General features: G+C 48.1%; 2 protein-coding genes across 4 annotated transcripts in view; one reads left to right on the top strand and one right to left on the bottom strand.

Moving 5' to 3' along the window:
* LOC139059236 (RNA-binding protein 42) overlaps positions 1 to 27,455 on the bottom strand; it is a 140,051-nt gene that overhangs the window by 60,037 nt on the left and 52,559 nt on the right. The gene's annotated exons all lie outside the window — the stretch shown is intronic.
* The window catches only part of LOC139059235 (uncharacterized), a 48,476-nt gene continuing 27,279 nt past the window's right edge, over positions 6,259 to 27,455 (top strand). For both annotated transcript variants that reach the window (XM_070537377.1, XM_070537379.1), the window contains exon 1: positions 6,259 to 6,421. The gene's annotated coding sequence lies outside the window, so the exon portion shown is untranslated. The remainder of the gene's footprint in view (positions 6,422 to 27,455) is intronic.

Raw genomic sequence — 27,455 nt, 5'->3', positions numbered from 1 at the left:
CCACTACGTACCCAAGAATTTAACTAAGAACAGCACCTTAAGTTATATTCAAGCACCAAGAATGGCAGTTAATTACTAAAGGGGCATAACATGTTCTGCCTGATTTATGCCATGTGGAAATATCACTATGGTGCAGTTTAAGGTTTCTGCGAAGTATTTCTTGATCTGGATCCTGGCGCAGGCTAACCTTGTATATATTGCATTGTAGACTTCACTTCTTCGAAATACAAGTAAAGTGCAAGCGACAGCTCCGTAATCTCGATTGGAGATTACCTGCTGTGCAAATTCTGTGTGATGTGACATCCAATGGGATACTTCGAGCTTTATGTGAAATATGTGCTAGTCCGTTCCGACATTTATTTTCGTGTTGCTTTTATATCCCATCTCGTTTGCTTGTGTGTTTGCTCGAGGCCACCCATCTCTGATGTGCACTGTTTTTGTCTTCTTTGCTCGTTTCGCTTGAGAGGGCCTTTCTTTGCTATCTACTGTTTTCCTAAAAGAAGGAGTAGCGGGCAATATTCATGATGCTAACGCGTCTCCTACAAACGCATTAAAAAAAAACTCTGGTTATTCAGAGATCTCTGAAGGTTCTTAATGATCCATCCCTGATCAGACAGTACAGAATTCAGGCTTGGAAGCCCGCACTAAATATAGAGCGCCTGTCAGAAGCATCGGCCCGCCGCTATGAGTTCAAGACAAGGATTTCTGAATTCTGGGTGTCGGTTAACCCAAGCATCGACAATACGCGACCGTAACAAGGACGCCACAAATATCGAAGCACCGCAATTGGCGAGTTGCTTATACGTTCGCTGATGAGTAGACGGGCTTGGCGATATTACCGCCCAATATCGCCATAATGCACGTATACTTTCAGCTGAAGCTGATTTATCTGCGTAACGTATGCGCAAACATGGAGACAAACATGTTAACGTGTCGTTTGCATGGCCCGGCCCCTTCTTCCCAGCCACTACATGTCTTCGAAGCTGGCAGCAGGTCGCTACAACGGTAGCTAGAAGAGCACATAAGCGGTCACGTGGCTCATCACTATTCCACACATCGCCGTCGGCAACGCCTGTTTGCAGAGCTCCCGGTCAAAATGGGACGGCCCACTCACGGACGCGCGCGCAGGATGGACACACATTCCTAAGTGCACAGCCTATCGGCAAGCTGCGGTGTCACGCCGAGCGTATTCAGAGATTGTAAACAAACAAACCCTAGTTCACAGGGGAGCTCGCATGCTTCCGGCAACACAACGGGAAGCTGGGGCGCCCGTTTGATGCCCGCCGCGCTTTTCGAAAGAAGTATAGTTTGCGCTCGGTGAAGTACACGTGACCGGTGGACAGAAAAAGTAAAAAGAAATCACCCCCCGAGTCGCCGGGGATGCCCCTATAGTTTGTGCCCACAAAACAATCACACCGCTCCGGAGGCACGCATGACTCTATCACCTCGCGCAGAACCAGCCGAAACTTTCGCGGTCGGCGTTGACAGAACTGTTCTGTCAACAATGAACACCACCGCTGCCGCCGCCACTGCCCAGGTAACGCGTTCGTCACAAGACACGAGCTCCCACGTGCACACAGCCTGCATCAGGCCTGTGCACGTTCAAGGCCACTACACGCACTCGCGGCCTAGAAGCCAGGTCCAACCCTCACTCGTCCACAATGGATTTTAATAATCTATCGCTGAAGGTAGCCGAATATCAACTTCTTCGAATACGAGTCGAACAAGTATAGTAAGTATCGAATATCGAAGTCAAAGGCAGAAGCAGGTATATTTGCAGCAGGAATGTTTATTTTGGTACAATAGGGTACCATGCTTGTTCTGACAGCTGCAGCTAACTATCAGAGACAAAAGACAGCTATGAAAACATAATAACTAAATATCGGAGACAATGGATCAGTGTTAAATAGAGGATCACGAATTTTCATACAGCCTCTCAACATCTTTACAGGATGGTTAGACAAGGTTTCGAAGAATGAATCGCTGCTGTATGACTAGCTTTCTAACAGCACTAAATAAATGGTTGCGGGAATAAGACCAGCGGTTGTCATAAAAAAGTCGCTAGAGGACTTTTGTGCCACAGAAACAAATAAAAAGGCCCGTAGCAAGAAAGACATCACTGATTGTAGCGTAAAAGATAAAACTGCAACATGACTAGAGTAGCAAAAACATTAACTGGTAGAATACAATAAAAACCGCCGGTTAGCAAGTACGCTTCCAGAGCGATGCAGAATAGAAAACTTGCAATACGCATTTTGTTTCTGCATTGCTTAAAAAAGCTTTTGTCGTTGCTTCATTTTTGATAATTAGCGATAATTTGTTTCGAATATTCAAAAATACCAAATAGTTCCATTCCGAATACGAATAGTTTGTAATATTCGATTCGTTTTCCAAGTTTCGAATATTAGCCCACCCCTACTTATCGGTGCTCGTCAAGCTCAGCAGGGACCAATACCCACGCAACCAACAGTACTGCGCGTGTTAGGCACTATATATAAGGGTGCGCTGATTAACTGATTTAAAGCGAAGTTTTTTTTCGACTCTTCCTTCGACTTTTCCGCTGCTGCTGTTGCTGCTGTCTTGCACGCCACGTTGTCAGAGGAGAAAAATCCTAGTTTGGGTTTTACTGGACCTTTTCAACGAGACCTACCTGCCTACCTAAACCTACACCTATACCTACCTACACCTACCTACTCACTTATACTACTTATACCTACTTATACCTTACTTACACCTACCTAACTTATATCACTTATACCTACTTACACCTACCTAACCTTACCCCACCTAACCTGACCTACAGTCGGTCTGTGCTGCTCTCGGTTCCTGCTGAGTTTAACGGGTATGTGCCGCTCCTCAATAAAACTCTTTCACTTATGTCACTGGGTTGTCCTTGGTCTAGTATTTAGCGCACCAGGCTGCTGTGCTAAGGGAAAAGAGATCGAAACCAACCGTAATACCAATTCGGGTCGCTGGGTATGCGGCATCGGATATGTACCGCTCTTCAATGAACCTCTCAGACACCAACTTGGGTCACCGGGCAAGTGCGACTTGGTAAGTACCGCTCTTCAACGAAACTCTGTCACGCCGCCTTGGGTAACTTTGAACAGTTCAAGAGTTTCCTTGATCTTGATATGCAATAATAGCCGCAAGCTGCTTGCGCGTTGTTGACAGGACACGCGTGCTGTTATCGCGATGTCTATCTTGTTGAAAACATTTAATTTTTACGTCTTTAAAGATTCTCTACAACACCCTGGTTAACAGCTAACACGTTGACAATGTGAACAACGATTAAAACGTCGGCTAATTGCTTGTATTTATTATTTCAGTGTCAGTGAGTTAAAAAAAATAATTGGCGGTTTCTTCACAAGAACAACATGCACTATGACTCGTTCCCGTAGAATAATCCGTGATTGTTAAAACTCTGCGCATAATAAAAGCGACACTTCGTATACACAAGCGAAACAATATCGCGTGCCCATCACAGAAACCCCTGCATGTTAAGATCGTACACGTTGGGGGTGATTCGTATACAAGACGCCTGCGTTACAAATATGCGGGAAACGAACTAAACAGTGCCGCTTCCGTTTTGAAATTGTTACCTTCATTGTCGTTAACTGTAGCGCGCAATAACTGTGAGGCTACGGCGCAACGCTGCAGCATGGGTCCATGCTATCAAAAGCAGAGGCAAAGACGGAAACGAGAATAAGCGGGCGAAATTGCTAATCTCATAACGCCCCTATTCATGGTGCCTGCATGCTATTTCGAGACGTTACCCTGTAAGTTTAACAGGGAAACTCGACCACTCCTAATGCTCCGGCTTGTTGCAAAACAAACTTACCGTTCTCAATATACCAACTAGATTTCACAAGAGCGAACGGATTCCAAGAAACAAATCTCGTTAAGAAGTTAGAACGTAGCTTCGAAAACCGCCGGTTATATTAAGGAGTACGATCCTTTTATCAGCGTAGCCAGTAAGACAAGTCAAAGTATAACTTATATACGACTAACTTCGCTTTGACCACACCGCAAAGCAAACGTCAAAATTTGTCAAGCCTATTTGGTAACGCTCTGCCTAAGACACGCGCCCAAGAAACCAATTAGCGAGCGCCTCAATCTGTATCAACGGAGCACCGCGTGTCAAGACACCTACGCGCACAGTGCGGTCGCATTCGTAATTTTCTCTACACCTGCCCCCGCTTGCGTCACGAAAACATGTGTTTCGCAGTTTCCGCCGCAACAGTTGCGGAAAACGCATAGTCGATCGCTGCGGGCCCCGCACACTAAAGGCACGAGCTGTAGGAACAAAGTACACGAATGAGCATTCAGATTAATGGTTTGAGGCGAACTGGTGCAAACTGCGCGAAAGCCGCGGCGTTGATCAGCTGAAGCGTCGCTTCCTCACCGACCACGCATGACTCTGAACAAATGAAACGTACCCGTACAAGTGGTAAAACGCGTAGAGTTTCCTATAAACACCACTAGAGCAAACTACGGCGCTAATGTCTATACTGGAGCTGTAGGTGTAGCGGTTAACCAAGAGTGGGAATAACGGCTAATACGTATAGATTTGCCTAAACTTAATCCTTCTGGCCCAAAACGGCTCTGTGAGTTTGCAGATTAGTCTTTCAGGCAAAATGTTGCATTGGAAAGGCTACAACTCAAACATCATGTATCCGTGCAAAAAAAATATTGCCTTCGTGCGTTTATAAAACTACGATCGCTTAGAAATCTATGAAGACACAGCGTGATAAATAACGCCCACAGAACCTCCGAAGCCACGATTAGCTAAATCAGCGTATATATTTACCCATCTTTCCCAACGTACAGCTGGAACAAGCGCAGCGTCAGAGTCGACTGTCGTTAATTCGAGCCTTGCTAGACCGCAAGATTTGATCAGTTATCCGAAATGGCGAATTTACAAACGACGGCATGATTAACCACATTCAGACAACTTTTCTATAACCGACACTAGTTTGTGATGTCTCTGTGGTCCTTGCTCTTTAAACGCGACTCCATCGTCACGCGGAGACGAGCGCCGACCATGTTTAAACGCTGCCTCAACGTCGGACTGAAAGCAAAAGTACGGCAAAACGGCTTCACGCCTAGAGAAGCAAAAGCACCGTTTGCTGGATTTTATTTGTTTTCAAGCTTTAGCAACCACGGAGGCGTACGAGGAGAGGCCCGCGGAGGTCGAATTAACGGAATAGACATGCTCTCGTGTTCAAACTGACCCGAGTTTCTTTGCCATAGCCAATGCATGGTTTCTCACCAGGATTTCTCAGCGCGTTCGAATTAGGCGAAAAGGCGAATTATCCGAGGGCAGACTTAACGAGTCAGTCAAGTGTAGTTGGCGCCGCTACACATCTTTGACCACCACAAATGGGAGAACTAGGTAACAACTTGGCCAGTTACCTTGCAAGCGGTCGAAAAAAGAGCTGTAATGCGACTCCTCCTACAGCATATCCTCCTTTCACAGAGTGGATACGTCATCAGCAGCAACACGTGACGGCGCTGTTCGGAAGGTAGAGCAGTGGCGTTGAGTCCGCAACGCCTCACAAGGGCGCGGGTGCATAAGGTCGCGACTCATCAGCGGCGACACAGAAGGAACGCGTGGGTGAGGATATTGATATTCAAGTGGAGAATTAGAGCTGACTTTCTGAACTGCTACGAAGAGAAAGGTCATTTACATTCGTTACGTCCTGATGCGGTTTCGTGTTTTGAGGCGCAAGAGGAGAGCGTTTCGAACTTTACGCCTACATGCGACGTCGAGAATACATCACAGAGAGGCGCGAACGACTTGCATGCACTGAAAGGTTCATCCTGGCACTGTTAAGCACACATTTTACGGAATGTGGAACAAACTCTTTCACCCTTTAAATTTGGAGCGAAAGGGAAGTTTCCCAGCACGCCATCAAACAAAATGCCGTTACCAGCTATCAGCATATAGTCTGCTCATGAGCTTTTCCCAGTGATTCGCAAAGAAATCTACGCTGCAGAGAGTGCAGACACGCGATCAAATTCGAGCAACAGGCACAAACGCCACGCCTCTCAATCTCTTTTCCCTCCTCTCTCTCTCTCGCTCTCTCTGCCTCCGCACTTCTCCAAGACAACCAGGCGGCCAGCGAAAGCGCAGCCTTTTTCCCGTTTCCCCTCTCCTCCCAGTTTCTCGCGCGGGCTTTCACTCTCTCTCTCTCCATGCGGGTCCAGGCGCGCGCGAGCCCGCCCGCTCCCGCGCGGGCTCAAAAGACCCGGAGCGCGGACCCCGCGCACTCGGCCACCGTCCCGCGACCGGGACACACCGGCACAGCGCTCTTCTCGGGGCGCGCACGGCGCTCTGTACCCTCGACGCCTGCGCGGCGCACGCTTCCTCCGTAGCCACCGCAGCTGACCTGACGCGGCGACGACTGTTTTCCATCAGGTGAGTGGCACGGGCCAATGGTACGTGGCACAGGGTTACCGAAGAAAACGACGGACTTCGAACTCTAGGCCATTTGCGCGCGCGAGAGTGATCGAAAGGTTTCCGGCAACGGATGAAGTTCGTGCAGTGGATGGATCAGTGGCTACGGGAGTTCTGCCGCTGAGGTCGAGGGGTTCGAATCCTGGCCGCGTTTCTATGGAGGCGGAATGGGAAAACGCTTCCGTTAACCGTGCTTTCGGTGCACGTTAAGTAACCCCAAGTGGTAAAAATTAATTTCGAGTGCTCTGCTGTACGGCGTCTTCCGTGGCCTCTGCGTATATAATTTTAGGCTGTTAAACAAAGCCAAAGCAATCAATCAATCAATCAATCAATCAATCAATCAATCAATCAATCCATTGAAGGTTTACCAGCAAGGCACATTTCGTAAAGTGCGCTTGCTGACAACTCCTTGCACTCGGCGCGTATTCGAGCCAGCTAAAGAAAGCTGGAGTGGCGGTCGAAAAATAATCCGGAGTTACACAATGCGGCATCTCTAATCACCCGTGATTTGCATCTGAACATTCAGCCAGAAAAAGCCTAATTTTTCATTTATATTTTAGCGGAGAAAAAGGTTACATGCGTAGCGGAGAAAAAGGTTACATGCGTAGCGGGGGAGCCCGGAACCTTTTTGAGACGAACCATCCAGCCTTTAAGCACAGATTACAGAAAATTTTATATATACGGGTACAAAGAAGGTAAACCACATGCGCAGACAGGGGACAATGTACCAGTGTCAGAGCGAAAAGAGAGTGAGACAGGACCGGCACGAATCCCCCTATATTCGGGCGCATTGAACAAACAGGACGCATACCCAGCACCACTTTACACAGAAGGCGCAGTACTGGAGCTTTGAACAAGCGCTGCGTCTTTCAAAAGAAGAACCAACCAAAATAAGAACATGGCGCAGACCGAGGTTCCAACATGACTGCAAATACAGGCCGTTTGACAAATTTGTGTAACGATAATTAAAAGTGCTACAATAACAACCACCAGCCTAAATTATTAACCTGCGGGACAAGGGTCCTTGCCATAGAACCGTGTTTACTGCACTCTTGGGTTAACAGTATACCAACTATATGCCTGCAAGCTTCCAACGTTTGATTACTTCCCCTAACTTAATTACGTGCCACTACAGACAGCGCCTGGATATCCTTGGTACATGTGCGCACCAAGTCTGTTAGTCTGTGAGTGGTGGACAGGTTATCGGTTCTGAACGCTCACATGACCTGACCAACCCTGCCTCTTCGTTATAAACTCAACCATAGAATATTACCTACAGCATACGTCAACATTGCTTACTGTTGAACATTTTCCCGCATATTATAGCTGTAGCACTTGTCGCTTGCTTTTCCGTTTCTGGTCGCAAGCCTATTTTCCTTAACACAACAGTCGTCGAGGTCCGACGCACCAGAGCCCATATTCATAAAACGCTCCTACGCTAAAATTATTTTTGAGTAAATACCAGCCAATACTGCACGACGTTCCACATGTTATTGGCGAAGGCGGCCAGTCGATGACAAATATCACTTACGAACGAAAAGATTCTTGAATTCGGCCTCGGGATTTCTAATACGAACGCCGCTTACATGAGTTGAAGCCCGCAAACATGCACCTAGCGCCCAACAAAAACCTCCGCTTTGTAGCTAAAAAAAAGGGGGGGGGGGATACTGTGTAAATAAATATAGCCATGTCACCCGCTTACAGACGGAAACTGAATAAATGGATTCCCCTAAATGCTCTTTAACAGCAGTTTAATATAAAACACATTTTACAAACCTGAAAATCAACGGAACACGTTTACGCAATGACCGTGGCCCCCCCCCCTCCCACTCAAAAAAAAAAAAAATACACGCCAAACTTCCCATGCAATGTCTCTGCGCGTCAAGTATTCAAAGTAACCAGCCAAGGGAAACCGAGGAATAAAACGATAAACAAAAGCAACAAAAAAACAAGATCAGTAGGGGCAAGTGACTTAGCGGCTTAAAATGAGACAAATTTTGACCCGTGTCATCGCGCTAACCAACTTGCACGACAATATTACTGCAGTTCGGGCTCTGAAGCGAAGTTCCGGACGCCGGATAGCCTAAAGCGATGCCGAAACCCGCTCAAGTTGACCTAGCGTAACACATATTCTCATCAAAACTCTCTTAATAGCGCCTCCACATTTACGTCAAAGTCACCTTCACACACACCAGCCAACGCTTCCGAATTTTCGGATGGTTTACGGTTTCGGGCCCGTTTTACCGATTTTACGAATGCTTCATCAAGTTTTACGAAACATTAGTTCCGTTTGCGAAAGTGTACGTATCACAAGTCGATATCTGTACCTTCCGTTGCAAGTATTTTGATGGTGAAGGATGCAAACTGGCTTCAAAAAGGTTTTACTAATTCCTGAAACAGGTCAATGTGGCAACAGCTGTAAGTGGGTGAAAAAGTCCCTGTGATCTAGAAACAGTGTGTTGCTTGCCCGTATTTGCTGTTCCTAGTTTGTTGTTGCTCGGTGTGCTGCGTTCAAAGTTAAATCATCGTTGCTCAAGTGCGTACGTGTCTCTGAAAAAACGTCAAATGAGGGCTAGTTTTTAATATCAAAAAGAAAGAAAAAGCGTGAGTGCTATCGTCTCTTTTCCCTCCTGCGCAACCCCTCCCCGCTGCTTTCGCGAGATTTTGCTAATTGTAAAGTTTACAGATTGCCAGGTATGCCTACACACTACCTAGCTAGCTGCCCAGAAGCTTCATGAACAGCGACGAGTGCACAAAAGGTAGGCACGCTTTTACATCTAATGTGACGTGCATGTTCTTGAAGCATCATTCTACATCAAAGCAAATTAGAACTTGATTACTATTATTTCTGGTCATGGAATGCACATTCGTCGCCTCCATCCCCGATCCACCTTCATACACACAAGTTAGCTTATTTAACAGATAACCGCAGCCGTAATTATTTATTTACTAATTGGTTTGGTGAACCATCCACAACTGAAAGTTCGCTCCCGCGTGTCAGAAACGCTACTATGAGTTTGGTGCGAAGTTTTCCCGCGCTTATATCGGCATTTCGCAGCACCAAGCTCAGCGTGCCAAAATAATACGTTGGACTTCGTGGGGTTCAGCTACACAAATGGTATCACCATTGCTACAGATAAATAAAAGAAGCGTACCGTTACGTAAGCTTTTCCGGTAAACCTCCTTCCAGCTCTGCCATTCGGCGCCTCATCATCTGTCTCGCTAGTGCTAGGACAAGTCCGGTCTTTTCCAGCAAATACGTTTTTTGCTGAACTCACCGGTCGGGGAGCCCAAAAAGAAAGAATGATTCTGGAGCAGTAATTCCGCGTGGTGGACCGAAGAAAACAGAAAGGTATGCGGCTGCCTCGCTAGGGCTACACACGCGAGCACGAGTGCATAGCAGAGATTTCTAGCGTGTCCAGCATTCCGATAAACGCAAGCGGACGTTTTACCGGATGAGCGGAGGCGCGACCGTGAACAGCCTGCACGGTGCAGCCACCCGGTGGCGCCGAGCTTCCCCGGACAAACACAGCTAATATTGCAGAGACAAAGTGTATTTTACTCTGTTGCCGACGTAAATTTTCGGCAGCAACACGATCACGTCGCTGCCGAAACTTTGCCCCAGTAGCGAAGTAGAATACACATGGTTACTGCAGTATTAGCTCTGTGCTTCTCTCATGGAGCTCTGTGCCACCAGGTGGTTGCACCGCGCAGGCCGTTCACGCTTGCAACTCCGCTCATGGGGTAAAACGCCCAGTCCGCTTGCGTTTACCCGAATATCGAATATGCTAAAGCTCTCCAGTGTCAGGCCGCTGCAAACATTTAGACGAGACCGACTGCCTAGCTGACATCCCGCAGCAAAGTCTCCCGGACAGGTCAGGGTGAGTCCACACCATGCTTCCCCTTCGGAAGGTGGCGCTGACGTGGAGGCATCTTGTCGCAGGTAGACTTGCCCTCCAAAGTCCACTTATTGCGACTATCGGACAGACTTGCGTTTGTTTGCTTGCTCGTGCCTATATTTCTTACGAATACAGTCGGCAACTAGTTCGTCAGAACGGTGTCGGCTCCAACGAATAACCAGTTTACATAATTCAAACGGAGGGGTCACATAGTATATGTGCCATCTTGCGAAACCACCGCGATTACGCCTAAGATTGTGCTCACACATTTTGCGATATCTTTCTCTCTCCCTCATACGGCACGTTTGTAGAGGAGGGAGACGAGAGCTTTATAGCGGCAATTTAGGCTCTGAATCGTAGGCGATGCCTTACAGAAACTGCCGCTAGATTTCAATGAGGCTGTGAAGGGAATATTTGTGAAATATATATGAAATATGTATATTCAGAGATATATGAATATATGTTAAGGAAACTGTCCACGAGGCTAGTCACATGAGGCACATGCCCATTAGGCCCTGAGGGTATGATAATAAAGTCACAGAGGGATATCAATATTATCACAATGACTGTTCAATATCGGCGTATCCCCGATGTAAGCACATCTGTCAACGGAGAACACCCATTTCGTGCCTCAAAAGCAAAGTTTAAAGGTTATTTCGCTGCAACAGTTGATTCCTCGCGGAACCAGATGGCGTAAACGTTCGTTCCCCATAAAACAGTCACTCAAAGGCGCAATATTTAGGCGTTTAGCGGCACATGTACACACCTCAGCAGATCCGCCACTTCGCCCATATAGACCGTTTCATCGGGCGAGGAGGACAGGGCGCGCGGAGGGCCTTTCCTCCTCTCTGTCTTGGGCGATCCGGCGCGGCGCTGCTTGAAAGTATTGCTGTCGCGTGCTGCGGAACAATTTCGAGTTGTTTTCGATGGTACTTTGTGAAATTTACGCCATGTCCGTTCATATAAGGTCGTCAGGGAAGCCTTTCGGTGCATCGGTAACTACAGTAGGCGGAAATATCTCTTGGGGGCGCAAAAATGTGACGCGTTTTATCAGCCGTGGTGGTGTACGCACATTATCAGTAGCGCTGTGTGTATATGTGTTGTGAATTATTTTGCTTATATCGGCTTTAATTCAACAAAGGAAAGCGGTGTCTCTGTATTAGCAGCATGAAATGGTAAATCTGCTCAGTATCTGATCGCTTGGCGTAGGGAGTAAAACATAAAGCATAAGAGCGCATGCTCCTGCACGGCCAACCTAAGGCAACCACGAAACATCTAAGCTGCAGGCGCTATCAAATATTTGTGATGCGCCGGCATCGCTCTCGCGCATTTATGGTCTAGTAGGCTTCAAATTACCATATGTCTACGCTAGCCTTCCTGCATGAGGCCGATGGCGCTGCTCAGCACAGTGATCACTGCGGTTGGTGAACCAGCACGGTACATATGTAAGCTGTGCGCTTCGGCGTTGCATTTTTGGCCTGCATGCAGCCGTAATATATGAGAGGGATCGCATAAAAAGAATGCGATGCCTATTTTTGAGGACAACATTTCTGTAATACGTGTGAGTGCGTCGTAGAGAACGGAATGAACACAACCGAAAAAAAAAATTAGGTTATCATTATCCTTCAAGAGCAAGAGAAAACGGGCTAATGCCGCAATAGGACCTCGCATAGTCACGTTTATAAATATATACCGCTGTTAGTCACAACGTTTATAAATATATAACCGCTGATGCCGTATGCTTCGACCATGCGGTATATAGAACAAAGATATATGTAATCCAGCACCTACCACTGCTTAGGACGCTCGCGCAGTTCGTAAACAGTCCCTTTGCTGCACAGCCTAATTCAGACTGTAAGGTATGCTGCTACTACTTGCCAAAACTATTTTATTCAGGGGCAAAAACTTCATCCATCGAACCAAGTAGTCACGCAATGTAACCTGCAGCGAACAGTTTGAACGCTTGTCAAAGTATAACATCACAGCTCCTATCGTAGCAGAACGGTACCCACGCTGTTACGATCGTCGCGTATGTTTCATGGCTCCTAAACCGCAGCTTAGAATTGGAGGATAATACTGCAATAAGGTCACATTAATGACTAGAACATTCAGAAACACACAATTGATCTCCTAGGCTGATTGTAGAATCAAATATGCGCGCACACATCGCGCTGCGTTTTCCGTCCACCTAAACGCCAGCAGAAATTCCGGCCATAACGCCTTAAAGCACTTCAGCACGTCTCACAGAACCGTTTACCACGTAGGATACGCACGCCATGCTAAACAGAGCGCGCAACCGCGAAAACAGACGCCAGAACCGACCGCCGAGCGTATACCTGCCATGCGAAGGACCGCTTTCACCCAAGCCAGTATGGCGCTGCTCATAGGCGGCGCCACTGAGCTCACAATATGGCGGCGCCTACGAAAAAACGGTCTATACGCAGCCGAGTTTTCTTCTCGATGTTGCTCTTGTTTTCCGGCTGTATGAAAAACCCCAAACTCATCTTTCATTGCGCCACCCGTGAAGTCTAAGCGACAAAAATAAAGTAAGTTTTATTCGAAATGCCGCAGCTATAACAAAAGCTTCTGCAGGAAATAAGTGACAGAAAAAAAATCATAAAGGCGGAGAGGAAGCTGTGATACAAGGAGGAAAAAGAACGTTACTTAGTTTACGTGAGGTACGCAGTTTGCGTAAGTTTGCGGCCCGTACATAGAGTGAAGTCGGTGATCTTACAAACACTCCGAAGCTCACAAGGCACGCGTGGAATACGATGATTAACTTCCCTAAAGACTTCAATTTATATTTCGTGCTTGATATTCAAACTTCGGGCAATAAATATCGCGCAGCACGGTTAAGCGATCTCTACCTTCAATACGATCACAAATCAACAGAAGAGCGAAAGAGAAAAAAGACAACTCTCGCCAAACAGATATGCCTTCTCCTTAGGCAAATAATAAACAAGTTCACCTAAATTTAACGCTAAAGCAGGATGAGCGCTCTGTCCACCTGCAGCGCATACTTCCACGCGGCGTCGGCAAGGCGCCGCAACCATCGGGACCCATTCAATTCGGATCCTTGTCTTTCACACTGCAATGGAGTTCCACAATCCGGAAGGTTGATACGTGACATGCGTGGCGGGCACAGGATCACGGGGTGTCGTGTTCCCCATCGAAAGCGGAAACCAACGAACGGTCTCGGAGCCAGTACGCTCTTGGCTTTTTTTTTTTTTTCGGGCCGTCTCGTACGCGCCTTTCACACATCGCGAGAGACGTGAGCAGGTCGGATGGCGATTCTTTGAAACGCAAACGTTCGCGACCACGGCTGACGAAGCCCAAAACGTGTCACTCAAACGGCGGCGTCTCTTGAAGGGACAATTACCTGCCCCCCTTCAGCGGGGCGGGGATCAGCAACAGTCTTTAGAAATGCTTCTTTGTATACGTGACACTTTCGGTTCTGGAGAACCGGAGAGTCAACGCCCAAGAGGGTCGGCTGAATGTCTCTCGAAGCAGTTCGAGTGTATAACAGGTGCACACACAGGGTAGAAACGTGCGGGTCTCTTCGGCTGATGCAGTACAAATATAGGCACGAAGTGAGTGGCCTTTTAGATCGCGGTATACTCCCCGTTCGCAGCGGAAAGAAAAAAATTCACTCTGTGTTGCGCATCAAGGATCCGCAGGACTTTGTTGGATACTCTGCAGCTTCGAAACAGGTCACTGTCTCGTAGCCGTATACAGCATCTGCATAACGTTTCGTAACATAGTGCCCGTAAATGAAGTTGTTGTAGGGCCGCATACTAGGGTCTATGTGAAGCTTTCGTTGCTGGAAACCGTCGGGGTTTATAGAACGAGAGCGTTTATCACTGTTTGGCGCTTAACAGAGGCACACGTATCCCTGAGCATGACATGATGATAGATCAGAGAGCTTGCGTAGTGGCGTCCAACCTTTCGACATAACGGGCACGTAATGGCGACGAAAGTGAGATGTGCCCTTGTATGCTGCTTAACTTACAATGCTGAGTTTAAGCGCATTTTAAAGCCCGGCAAATAAATAAATAAATAAATAAATAGCATATCCAACGTACTCGTTGGAGTCTACGTTTAAACGAAGCTTTCGTGAAACGTGTGAATTAAAAGCTATGCAAAGACACAAATGATGCGTGCAATCTTCTCCAAGAACGCGTAAGGAACACTTCTCGTTCTTCTCCCATCGCAGAAGATTTTGTGGTATTTGCGCGGTAGGCAATGAGAGCGTTGCCTTAGAACAGGAAAGGTAGGCACAAAGATATGCATGGGCCAGGCTCCTGCATGATCATAGAACGCTATAAATGTCTCAGCTGTAGTGAGCTGCCCCGATGTCACTCCGCATTACATATTTGCGTTTCTAAACGCTATGACGTTATTCCGACAAGTAAGGCTTGGCGCCGGTACGCTCCTTAAAAGCGAATTTCAATGGCAGATTCTGAGCACTCCCGGGGCCGCATTTCCTGCTCTTTTTGGAGCAACACTGTTCCAATCGAGTGCACCGAATGAGTGCTCCAATGGCAGATTGAGCGCGCTCACGGAGGTGAGATCACTCCGCGGAGCCGCCGAAACTGCTCGGCCAAAATCGGAGCGGACCGGTACTCTCGGCTGACGCATTTCCTGCTCCTTCCCAGCATGCTTCTATTTATGCCCCGACGCCGGTATCGACAGACACAATGGACGCCGCGATATCGCGCCGCGCGCTTTTGCTCGCGCTGTTTGAGAAGGACAGCTCTGAAAGTGACACTTCAAGTACGGATTCGTGTAGCGCTGAATCTTTTGAAACCACTGCTTACGAGCAAGCCTTCGAAATAATCTTTCGTATTCTTGCCAAGAGACCAAGAGACGTCGAGCACGTCGGCTGGTTCGTACATAAAAAAAAATGGATCGTACATAAAAATACAGCGTCCAGCAGGAAAAATCGCGTCCACACAATGCAACAGGCATGATTACCTATCAATAATACTGAAAGCAGCTTGTGTCAACAAGAGCCGTTCCATAGATGCCTTTATTGGAAGGTTAAGCAAAATTCATGACCCTCGTGCGTTCCGGTTGTCAACTCTAGCCGAGAAACTCCGTTCCATGTGCGAGGATAATTATCGCCTTCTCGGGGATGCAATAGAATCGATTTCGACAGCTAATGTACATCGAACTCAGAACTGTAGACTGGATTAACAAGTTTCCCCCTCCCTGATGGCGCGCTGCATACTGCCCAATCTTTGCATTGACTTCGGAGACCTATAGAGCTAGATGAAGCAAACGATGCAGAAACACCTGATGACATCCAATGGCAACGATGCACATGAGCTGACAGTGAGGTGTCTGCTGAAGAACCAGCACGGCGCAGGCTGGGCGAAAGTGACAGCTGTAAAGTACTGTGGGTGCCTCAACAAAGTTTGCACTGGCACATTGTCTTCTTTCTTTTTTTCTGTACTAATCACCTTAAGGCACGGTTATGACAGATGTTTGAAGAGAGAAACATTTTATTTATGTAATAAAGCACATTAAAAAAAGAAATTGTCCTTTATTCGTCCTCTGTATTATTATCAAAGAGGATGCTTCAAAAGCGCCATTTTCCTTTGTGTTGTTCCGTCCTCTCTTTGTGTAGTTCTTTGTATACGCGCTTTTCTTTATAGTGCTGTTTTTCATTAAATCGCGCTTCTTCCTGCGTTTGCAGATGCTCCGTGTTGTCAAAAAAAAAAAGAAAGCTCAGTTCTTGCAGCCTCGCACTCGAAGGACGAGACATCTTTGGCTTAGATACTTCTGACGGGGTATTTCGCGATGAGACAGCAGAAGTAGCTGCTTCAGATGTGCGTTCTAATGCAGATTCCTTCGGCTCATGTGGCTCGCTTGATGGAATATTTGAATCCGCGGATGGGGTTTCTTCTTCGACACTATTCCAAAGCTATCTCGTAGCTGGGAGACCTCGATACTATAGTCGAGCAACCGTTTTTTTCTTTCTTCTGTTTCCACCTCACAAGGGGCATCTTTGTGCAAACTTCCAGATTTGCTATTTTCAGCAACAGCAGCCGGCTCTCTTCTCATTACCGTTTTATAACAGCTGCAGCATTGGTCACCTGTTCTCACGACACCCAATGTCTCCTTTATGTTTGCTGCAATGCTGCAGAACATTTCCTTGTTTTTAAGTTTTTTTTTTCATTGGACCTACTAAGGGAAAATACTGCTCGCAGCAGTCGAGCAGAAGCTTTGTTTCTCCTCGTGTACACTCACGGTTTGTACAGATGTCACAAATAGGCATCAATGAAATAGGCATGAAAGTGAGCGATTGCTCACTTTATGATTGTGTTCCTTCACTGCGGCATTGGATATATATATATATATATATATATATATATATATATATATATATATATATATATATATATATATATATGATTCCTGCATTGCTAGTATTGTGCAAGCACTCGCGGCGGCTATGCCGTACAGCCCATTGTTGAAATGTTTGCGTGCACCGCAGGTTTAGCAAGCGAAAGTTATTACTGCTGAATTCATTAACATTGCTTTGTACGATTTCGTGCTTCGACGTGCGCACGAAGTGTACCATTGCTACCAGTGCCCTAGCAACAAGCTTGATGGTGCGACCCCCTACGTGCACTGCCACACACTCACGCTACTTTCAAAAAAGAAGTGTTCAATCATGAATGGTATTGGTGAACATCCTTCCGCGACATGCACGGAGTACCGACGCTCGTCTACCAGTGATGGTAATACCAGTGATGGTATTAGAAGGCTGACGGTCGGTGCGGGTGGTTGGTGACGGGTGGTAACGAGGGTCGTTACGGTACAGTCTACTGATTCCGCTAGGCTCCAAACTACAGTGGCTGTAGCGTAAACGTGGAGACAAGCAACCGGAAAGAATAGCCCTGAACATGGCAGCCTGCGGTTTGCAAAGTCGTGTCCGTCTGTTGCAAAGCCGGGTTGTCCCCCCGAGGAAGGGCTGTTTCGCTTCGTACCAACGTTCAAGCTCAACAATGCCCTGTAGCTCTTTCTAATCCCGGCACCCGACCCTGAGCCCCTCGGTGCCGTCACCATATGTGTCTCATTAGTTTCGCCTCCCGTGCACCTGTGGGCAGAACCGCTCGCCCCGTCCCCTTGTGCCTTTCACTCGCTTCCAGTACGTCGTAGTTTCAATTGTCCCTTTATACTTACTATCGTCGAGACTGTCTTCTTTTCGTGACAGACGCCGACAGTATGTGCAAAGCTAAAGCACGAAAATCAGCGATTTTCTGGCTGCAGGTTTGCTGATTTGGAGGGGTCACATCACGCCGTAAAGACCCCTCCTCGCTCGCGGAGTCAGCCGCCAACTCCGACTCTGACAACGGAATTCGATTAGACAGGTACTATTCTAGTATATTCTGGTGCACTGAGACCGGTCATAAGCGCTGAAACAACACCTTTGATATCGCAGCGAATGGTTGGGCAGGAAGTACCCGTAGTCACGCGATCTCTGTACACCCAGGGTGGCATAGTTTGTTGTCTCTTTGGTTGAAGGCAGCGAACAGAACAAGAAGTGCCGCGGCACTTTTCGCGTGCTCCTGCAGACTTCTTCCAGGTTTGAAAAAAAAAAAACTTTTATGTAGGGCGCAGAGAGCAACAGAAACGGGCATCAGAAATTTTTAATGACAGCCAAAAATTTTTTGTCGGACAATTTTGCTCTGACGATAATATTTGAGAATTAATTAACGAATACTAACTGATTACGTAATAAGGCAAAGTACATAAAAATAGCCTGATTTGCTTCAAGCGACGACAAAAAACATTACTTTGGTTCTGTCCACATTCATCGCACTCGCATATCTTCTTCAATTTTTAGTTTTGACTCAAGTTACGTGGGACAACCTGTATACGTCTCAAAGCAGCGACGCCTATCGGTTAGGCAGCACAGTATACGATTCAACTGCAGTTCAATGCTGGGATGAACGTCCATTTATTAGAAAGTACTGCAAGGAAACGACTGCGCATTCAATTCCCTGACTCTTCCGGCTCCGTGCCAACATCAAACGACCTTCACAGGCACTATCCGTAAAGAAATTAAATAAACGCGACGTTAAACATTGAATAACACTTGCATTGCAAGGGATGTATCTGCAGTCAATGTTCGGACGAGGGGACTGTCTTCACCGTGACGAAGACAAGCCTCTTTGTCGAATCGTTGGCTCCAACTACGTTCCCTTGTTCGGCCACTGTTACTCACTTCAAGCCTCCCTCTGCCTGTGAACATCTGTCTTACTTCAATATCAAGAATGTTTCATAAGGAAAATTACAAGGTGGAGGGGCACATCTGGTGCAGCCAGGAACGCGGTATAACTGGGGAATGCTTTTCCAACAGGAGGCGTATAAAACAGGGGAAAGAGCAAGAATTAGGGAGAAAGCTGTTAATCGCGTGATAGCATCCGGTTCGCAGCTTTACACAAAGGAGAGGGCGACAAAGGAAAACGAGGAAGGATAACGACAGTGCACGAAAGAGCACGACCGCGCGCGGGCGCAGACAAGCCAGTGTTAAATATACATGCACGCTTTCAGAACCAATCACACGAGAGCTGCTTTTAGAAACCGCATAGGGGCGTTCGTGTAACGTTGTGAAAAGACAGCGCCTGACTCGGCGCGCTTTTGTGTACGGTCCACCACATGATCGGCAATAAACTCCTATCCTATGGCACAATCTTCACTCGGCGACAAACCGACGTCCTCCACGCTCATCCCAAGCTCGTAACGTGAATACTTTGTGCGCAGGAGGAAATGTTGAGTCTCGTCAGCGGGGGGGGGGGGGGGGGGGGGGGGGCGACACCTTGGGGGGGAAGGGAAGGGGGCGTTGAAGGGGTGGCGGGAAGGGCTGAACTTCTGAAGTTCTTGGGCACCCGCATTTTACCCGCTGAGAGCAAGCCTGCATTTTGAAGTGCGTATTATTGTGTGGGATGTTCGCGACCGCGTTCAATGGCGAAAGTTAGAAACGTTAGAATGGAGCGACTGCGCGGATCGCTCAAACACGAAATCGCGTCGTTCGTTCGCTATCGTACTCGCTTTGAAACGCGGAGGAGTCTATAGACATGCATTCCTATATGGGCGTCGGCGGACGAGCAGCTCGCCGAGCCTTCACCACGCGAGTCGATTGACCGTGAGCAGTTTGATCGAGCCGCATCGATGAATGGCTGAGCGACCAGCCGTGCAAACTCATTCCGGAAAATATGCAGGAATGCGCGGTATGTCCGCGTGCAACCTTTCGCAGCAGACCGGAATGAACTGGTTTCTTAAACGCTGGGGAAGCGTGGACTCGGCTCGCGATTTCCGAGAGCATTGGTATTCTACGAGTACGCCCTTCCTCTGTCTTCCAAAGATGGCGACGCCATAATGTTGAATTTCTTTCTCTGCACGGTGATGCTACCAGAGCGAGAGAGAGAGAAAAAAAAAGAACACCCCTTATAAACAGTTAAGAGGCAAGCTCCTTCTACAGATATAAGATCAACAAGTACGCAAATTATCGTTCGCCGTGTTACAACGGCCAACAGCCTTAAAGGAAAAATTAGGCGGTTCATCGCATTGTTGCGATTTCATATTGATTTCACCTTATATTGCAATAGTATGATGCAAATTCAGGCCAGTAATGTAACCATACAGATTATATACATAACTCTGGCCCTGTTACCCCTACAGTCGTTATATTTACGACGCTGCCAGTTTAAGCAAAATGTTGAAAGGTTACCTTTGTCGAGTATATGACAAGTATCACGTATTTGATTTTCTCTCTCTCTCTCTTTCTCTCTCTCTCACGCGTGCATACGCACGCCTTTCACCATTCCCATCCACACACACGCACACAAACGCACGCACACCACCCGAAACCGCCGTTGGTCCGGAAACGACGTGCCGACTCCACATTTGCTGCACCAGACGTTCGCGCGCCACTACCTGGTCGTTGAAGGGCTTCGTAATCAGTTCTCGTTGCCGCATTTAGAAAGCAGCTCTTTTCGCGTACTTCATCCGCGTTTTTGTTTCTTGCGTGCTCCACATTTACATCCGCTTCCCGTCAGAAAAGCACGGAGGTCGCCCTCGGCAATTCTTGAGCTTGTGTAAGGAAAACTTCGGACCGCACTGACGCCGCCGCTAAATCGTAGACAAATAATCACCGAATGCCTACAGTAACACGCACAGCTACAGGGAAGTCCCGGTGATACAAGCGCTTTCGGAGTTTCCCGAGGGTATCGCGGGCATTTCCAACACCGCGACAGCACGAAACGCCACGCCGCACGAAAAATGCGGGTGTTTCCTTTCGAGAAAATCTCCCACAGCATACGCGCTAGATCACGGGAGCGCAGTTAACGTTGAAAGCAGCAGCGTAAACAGGCTGATATACCAGCTTAATAATCGCTCCCTTAAAAACAGCAACAACAACAACAACAAAATTTACTAACTGAAAAAGCTACAGAATTCAAGCTGAGCTGTACACATTCGAAGTACACTTTACTTGTGCCGAGTAGAACCTGACACTTTCGAGAGTGTCAGGTTCGACTCAGGACTCGGATGTTCACTTCGCGCGTGCGCTCACACACATGAGCTCACTCACGTACGCAGGCAAATATACATGTGCCGCACACCGTAATGATAACACCATATACGGATATGCTTTCTTACAGCGAAGCTGCTTATGGCTCGGCTTCCGTGCATTTTTCGTGTGCAAAAAAACGTGGACCCATCCTGACGTTTCCACGCGCTCGCGTCTCTAGTTTCATTTCTTTGCGCTCTCCCGTGATGGCGGTCCCGTCGAAACGTGACGCTTGTCTAGTTTCCTCCGCACTGTAAAATAATTTACACCCATAAAAGTGAATTCACACCCTTAGGGACACCCTTAGGGTGTCCCTAAGGGTGTGAGTTATAGACACACTTACGCCCTTTTTCACTTTCAAGGGTGTAAATTATTTTACAGGGCAGCTCCTCGGTGCGGCGGTACCGTCATCCGCGCGAATGACAACAAATGCGTGTGCATACCTGTCGTCACTATGACCCCCGACCTGGACAATAAATGACTTCGCACCTTTGTTCAAAATTCTGTGGCACCTCTGTGCCGCGTGCTAAACAGCTTCGCTGGTTATCCACTTTCACAGAGTGGAACGGAAATTTTTTTTCTTCCGTTCCCTTTTTCTCTTAAACACGTATATCGCTCGTCGGAAAAATGGAATCCGCTACTGCCTCTGCAAGAGAGGTGCCAACCATACCGATTGACAAGAGAGAAAGAAAAAAAAAAGGATTTGACATTTGTGCTGAATTACATTCAAATAACAACTGTGGTGTAAAGTTTGTAAACAGGGATAAGGTGCCTCAGACAGGCTGTCCTGCTCTCCTGCGCTCCAGGCTGTCCTGCTCAGACAGGCCAGCCTGTCTGAGGCACCTTATCCCTGTTTACAAACTTTATACCACAGTGTGCTTTTCCATCTGTCAGCCCCTTTCTTGTTTTTGGAATTCGAATAACAAGGCCGCGTGGAACACAACCGCGCACCAAGGGGCAGCCATTCAATACAGAGCTTCTACTGAAGTTACACTGCGCTCCACCACATTCTTGCTCTACCTTAGACCCTATCTTTATAAAAACTTTGTATTACTCTCGCAATCAATAAAAATGTTCCCTAGTCGCCCCCCCTCAAACTACCCTTTCATACTGCGAAAGAACGCGCAAAAAGCAGATGACGATGCCACACGCGGACTGCAGGAACTGCCACGAAACTAGCATGATGCTACATAACGAACAAAGAAGAAAGGGGAGGGGGGGGGGGGCGGTGAGGAAACCACGAAAATTGCCAGGCACGCCAGGTGACTTTAATCCGGGGCTCAATCCCACACCACGACCTCGGAAACGGGCACTGTGTGAACGAACGAGCAACTCGGTCGCTCGCCATATCCTGCAAGGGCTAATAACGCGACAGCGACGCGTAAGCGCCGTCTGTGGTGTCGAACCGCAATCCGATTTCCGCGACCGCGCACCGCACCTTCCTCGCGACGCGGCGTATAGCAAACGGCGCATCCCCGGCACCGCGAGGGCCAGATTGCGCGTGGCCGGAACACGCGCTACGCCCTTGGTTGGCGACGCGAACCCCTAATTTCCGGCAACACACTCCTCCCGTCACACGGCTGTGTTGTGTGCGGTTGCGTGGGCGTGGGCGCGTGTTTGCGTGCGCTTGCGTATCTACTACCACTTCGACAAGATCACGTGTACACGCCGTCGGCGAATGTACAACGCTGAGAAAAAAACCGAATGTTTAATTGGAAAACGATTACGCAGATCCGATGCGCATTTCGGAATCTCTGCGAAGCGAGGCTTTCGTGAAGCGTTTACTGAAATGCTACAAGTCCGGCCTCTTTCATCCCTGCGTTTTATGGTACGTTCACACTGAGGAATCCGGCGTCTACAGCGAATGGAATTCTCCTGCCGCCGAAAATCGCGTAGTTCACACTGCTTGCGGACCGCGCCGCCGGAAAGACATACAGCGCCATCTGCCCCATAAAGTGCTAACCTCCAATCAAGCGCGGGATATCCCGGATGTCCGCGCGGCTCGAAATTGCGCAGTTGTCTCCGCTCGTGTCGAGTTCGTGTGTTTATGTTGCGCGTCTCCACCATTGCTTGGAAAGGCAATGATGAACCCCGAGCAAGAAGAGGCAGTACTGCTCGGCCTGTTGGCGAGCACCCTTCTGGCGATGCATGACGCGCAGAAGCATTCACCGAAGAGACGGCGGCGACATGGCATGAGACTCGGCCGCCATCTTTGGAAGTTCTGTTTCGCGCTCACCTATATACAGTAGCTCTACGCTCACCGATTGGTCAGCGCCGCGCGGCGGCGAGGCAATCCGGCGGCAGCTGCCGCAAAAATCGGTACGGGAGCGATCGGCGCGGAAGGGGCTTTTCCGGCGGATCGCGCCGCCGCCGAATGTCTCAGTGTGAACGGGGCATTACAGAGGACAAGGCGTGCGCGCCTCTGTTTCGACGACATGGATGCAGCGCAGTTCTTCCAAACAAATCGTTCTCGTTATACGCAGTGTTTCATAACAAATATTTGCTAAGCACGCGGAACCGCAACCGAGGTCGGTGACGCTGATAGCCGAACACGCTATATATATCGCGGTTCCGTTAGCGTCGCAGAGTGCGCTATCCACCTGCGCCCCCCCCCCCCTTCCCCAGCCCAAGGAAAAAAGCAAAAGCTAGATTTCCATGCAAAATGCTGGTTCCAGTTTACTAAATACGTGCGCGATCCGTAGCCTTACGTAAATTGGAAATTTAATCTCCAGCAGTTCTAGCATACGCTCATAAAGATAGATATATTACACGCATGCGCTCCTTTTCATCAGCATACATACGTCAGTGGGGGCAAACAAATGCGAAACTACAAAAAAAAAGTCCGTTCAACGAACTGAATTTATAAAGGCGAGACCGACACCAGAAAGCTAGCGGTCAAAGTGTGTATATAGCCTACAGCTTACGAGCGATGTATAAGACACGCACGTCTATCACATGCAATCAGGCGCATGCAAATGACCCTGTGTCCTTTGTATAACGTTATAACGTTACCAAACAGTTCCCGACGAAAGCTCTCCAGGACAGTCCGAAAGACCCCACCTAACTCGAATACGCCTAGAAAGCTCGCACTTCGTTGGTGTTAGCAGTCTGTCACAGTCACCACGCGCTAGACTATACATAGAACGCGAACTATGCCGTACCGAAGAACGTATCCAACAATAGCAGCGCTGCTGACGCTATACGTTAACAAGCAATTTTTTCACCCGCTCCTGTGCCGAGCTTACAGAAGTGGCGTAGGTGTTGCCTTCGTAAAAAGAACGCTGATCGCGCGGACTCGGGCGAATCTGTTCTAACTGGATCATCCAAATTACTTCTGACCGAGAGCATACACCGAAGAGTGCGGCGAAGCTTGCAATATGTATGTATATATAGTCATAATAATTATAGTAATAGCAATAATAAATAAATAAATCAATCAATAATAAATAAATTAATAAATACTTGCGCAAAGCAAATTGTTGATCGAGTTGGTATATTTGTTCAGGATTACGAAATGAACACGGAACAGTGTACGAGGACGACGATCAGATACGACACCGCGAGCGCTAGCTCTCATCCGGCACTCGTCCTTACATACTCCTGCAGTGTTCCGTGTCGTCGCATACACTGTTGTGCGCTCGCCATTTCATATTCACGAAACGTTCGCGCATTCTCAAACAACGCGAAGCTCAAGGCGCAACGAATCGAAAGCGTTGTTTTCTCTGCGCCTTCTTCCGGCGTCTCACGGGTGTGTGCGTGCGTATAATGGCGGGGGAGATTAATCAACAACGCCGCGAACACGCCTACGCACGCACTACGTCAACCGGAGCCGCATCTGTGACCTGCGACCTGCGACGCGGTTAAGGTGCTTACAGCCACGCCGAAAGCACACGCGGCAAGCATAAATGCGAGCGCGGCAGCCGCAGGCGTATACATGGGAGCACCGGCTCACGACGACCGCGCCAGCGCTAATTCCTTTCAGGCGGTGCCGGCCGGCAGCGTTCATTCCAGCTGCAGTATTAGCGCCGATCGCCGGGGCGAGGCACGTAATACGCCGTCTATGCAATGCTCCCGCGAGCCCCAGAAGAGCCCGCGAGGAGTAACTGAAACACATCGTTTCCGGAACTGCAACGACGCAGCCTGTGAATCGTGAATGAGATAGACGAGGAGGGGGGGGGGGGTGTATACGTACGGGTGAGCCAGCGAAGTTCCATAAATCGCCGCTACACAGCCCCTCCAGGCGTGCAAAGCGATCACGATGCATCTCGCTAATGGGAGCACCACGCCGAGTCGAGGAGGAGGCAACAAGAAAGCGCCTATATAAACACCAACTGGCTACTTACTGTTTGTGGATTCACTGTTGTGTGACGTGTTGGAGCCTGTGCACGCGAACCATCGTCGTTACATTTACGATACAAATGCTCATCTTCTTCGTTTCTTTTTTTTTTAGTGGGGTAAACAGTTAGCGGCACTTTTCGTTATACCGTTACGCGTAGCTTGAGGTTATGTTATACGGGGGGGGCCCCGTTAGTAGACAAATAACACTATATGCCACAATACCAATGCCTCCTTTCTCACACTCACATGAAGCCAAGGAAAGCATACGGCAGAATAAAATGTTGTCCTTGTCTTCATTCTTTCTTGACTTCATGTGGTTCGTAGTAACAAAAACAAACAAACAAACAAACAAACAAAAACAAAAAACAAACAAATCAACGCCCATTGATTCCCCTTATTCTACTCGCTTGACATCTGATATGTCAATAAAGAATAATAAAGAAAGAAAGATACGACATCGCAAGTTTACCACAAGGCGACCGCTTTATCGCGCACTTATAGATACTTAGTGAAAAATTAGCTGCAAACTACATGGAGCGCATATTGCCGAAGTATTTGTGGCGCGACGAGCCACCCGGCGTATAGACGTGTTCATTTTTTGCGTATGTCCTTAATAATCACGCTGTAAACCGCTGTTTCCTTCGGAACGCATTACACCAACAAAGCACGCGGGAACCGGATTGATGCATTGTAGGCTTGACCCACTGGTACCCCGACGGGCCTTTTTGATCGGCAATGCGCTCGTGTATTTTCGCTTTGTCCCTCTTTCGCCGTCTTTCCGAGATGATAAAACAAGCGCAAAAAACGACATACAAACGTTAGCAACGCCGGATGATATATATATATATATATATATATATATACAGAGAGAGAGAGAGAGAGAGTACTATTTGATCCAAGAAGTAGGACCCGCTTTTTACATATATAACATCGGACATCGACGACGAAGAGTAATAAGTTATTTGTCGACGTACCCACAAGTGAACCAGAAAGATAACGAGACAAGTCGCTTATCACGCAGAGCCAGGCAAGTGAGGGGAAATAAGCAACTCGGAATGAGGCGTCAATCAAAAAACAAGCCGTGTCTGTAAGGCTTGCGGTAAGAACGGGCGCGCTGTATAAGCTGCTGCGATCAGTAACCAACCAAACAAGGCGCCGCATGCGCCACATTCCTCTGTATCCCCTCGAACTCTTTAAACTCGTCTTTATACACGGACCTACTAATGAAGACGAATAGGATTAGGCACTGTCCGATGTACTGAACATGCTAAATATATACAGCACGAGACCAGCCGACAGAGCAGTTCCAAATGACAGCAAAACTGGCCCCCGCAGCTCTCCTAATCAGACCGCCCCGCGCAAAGTCCATTGGCGTTGATTCGGGAGCGTCAGCGGAAATGACACCATCGCCCCGGGACCAACGGAAAGGCGGCAACGACAATCCACGTTGACACGAACCCCCTCCTGCCAACTCCCTTGCAATTTCCGGCTACAGCCCCTCCAGAGCACTGGCGCCATGGTTTGCTCGCGATAGTATAAGACGTGTTAAAAACTGTCCTGTAAGAATGAGACTTTTATTAACCGCAGTGCAACTTCATAATACTGCGACAAAGTTTTAAGCAAGCATCATGTCTCACACAGCCTCCGAGAATATGGCATTCAGCTACCGCGACAGAGCGGCGCCTCATCATTTCGAAGGCCATGCTGTCTTCACGGTGAGCGCCAAAAGGATCCTGGCAACTGTCATGACCAACTTTTCAAAATTATTTTTTAAACTACTTATTGGTCAGTTAAGGCTATACGATTTCCGACCAACGGGAACTGCAAAATCACTCGCCAACGACGAAAGGAAAGCAGAGGAGGAGGAGGAGGAGGAGGAGGCGCTTCTAATCCAGCGACACGGCACAGATTCCGCACAAAGGATCGCAGCGTTCCGACGGGAAAAACCTTTACGACAGAGGTTTCCCGGCCCGCGAACTTCGAAAGCCGGAAGAGAGTCTCCCGAAGGGGCGCCCTTACAAATCACCCGAGGTGCGGCCCACGAACGGATGCTATAGCGGGGCGCGATTATAAATCGCGGGGAAGGAAGCGGATAACGACCGAAGCCGGCAGCCAGAAACGCGTGGCGATCGTGAAGCGTTGCGTCACTACGCCAGCGGAGTCATTGATGGTTTCG

This window comes from Dermacentor albipictus, chromosome 4 (genome assembly GCF_038994185.2).
Source record: "Dermacentor albipictus isolate Rhodes 1998 colony chromosome 4, USDA_Dalb.pri_finalv2, whole genome shotgun sequence".
Classification (NCBI taxonomy): domain Eukaryota; kingdom Metazoa; phylum Arthropoda; class Arachnida; order Ixodida; family Ixodidae; genus Dermacentor; species Dermacentor albipictus.
This window is presented reverse-complemented; position numbering and strand designations above follow the sequence as displayed.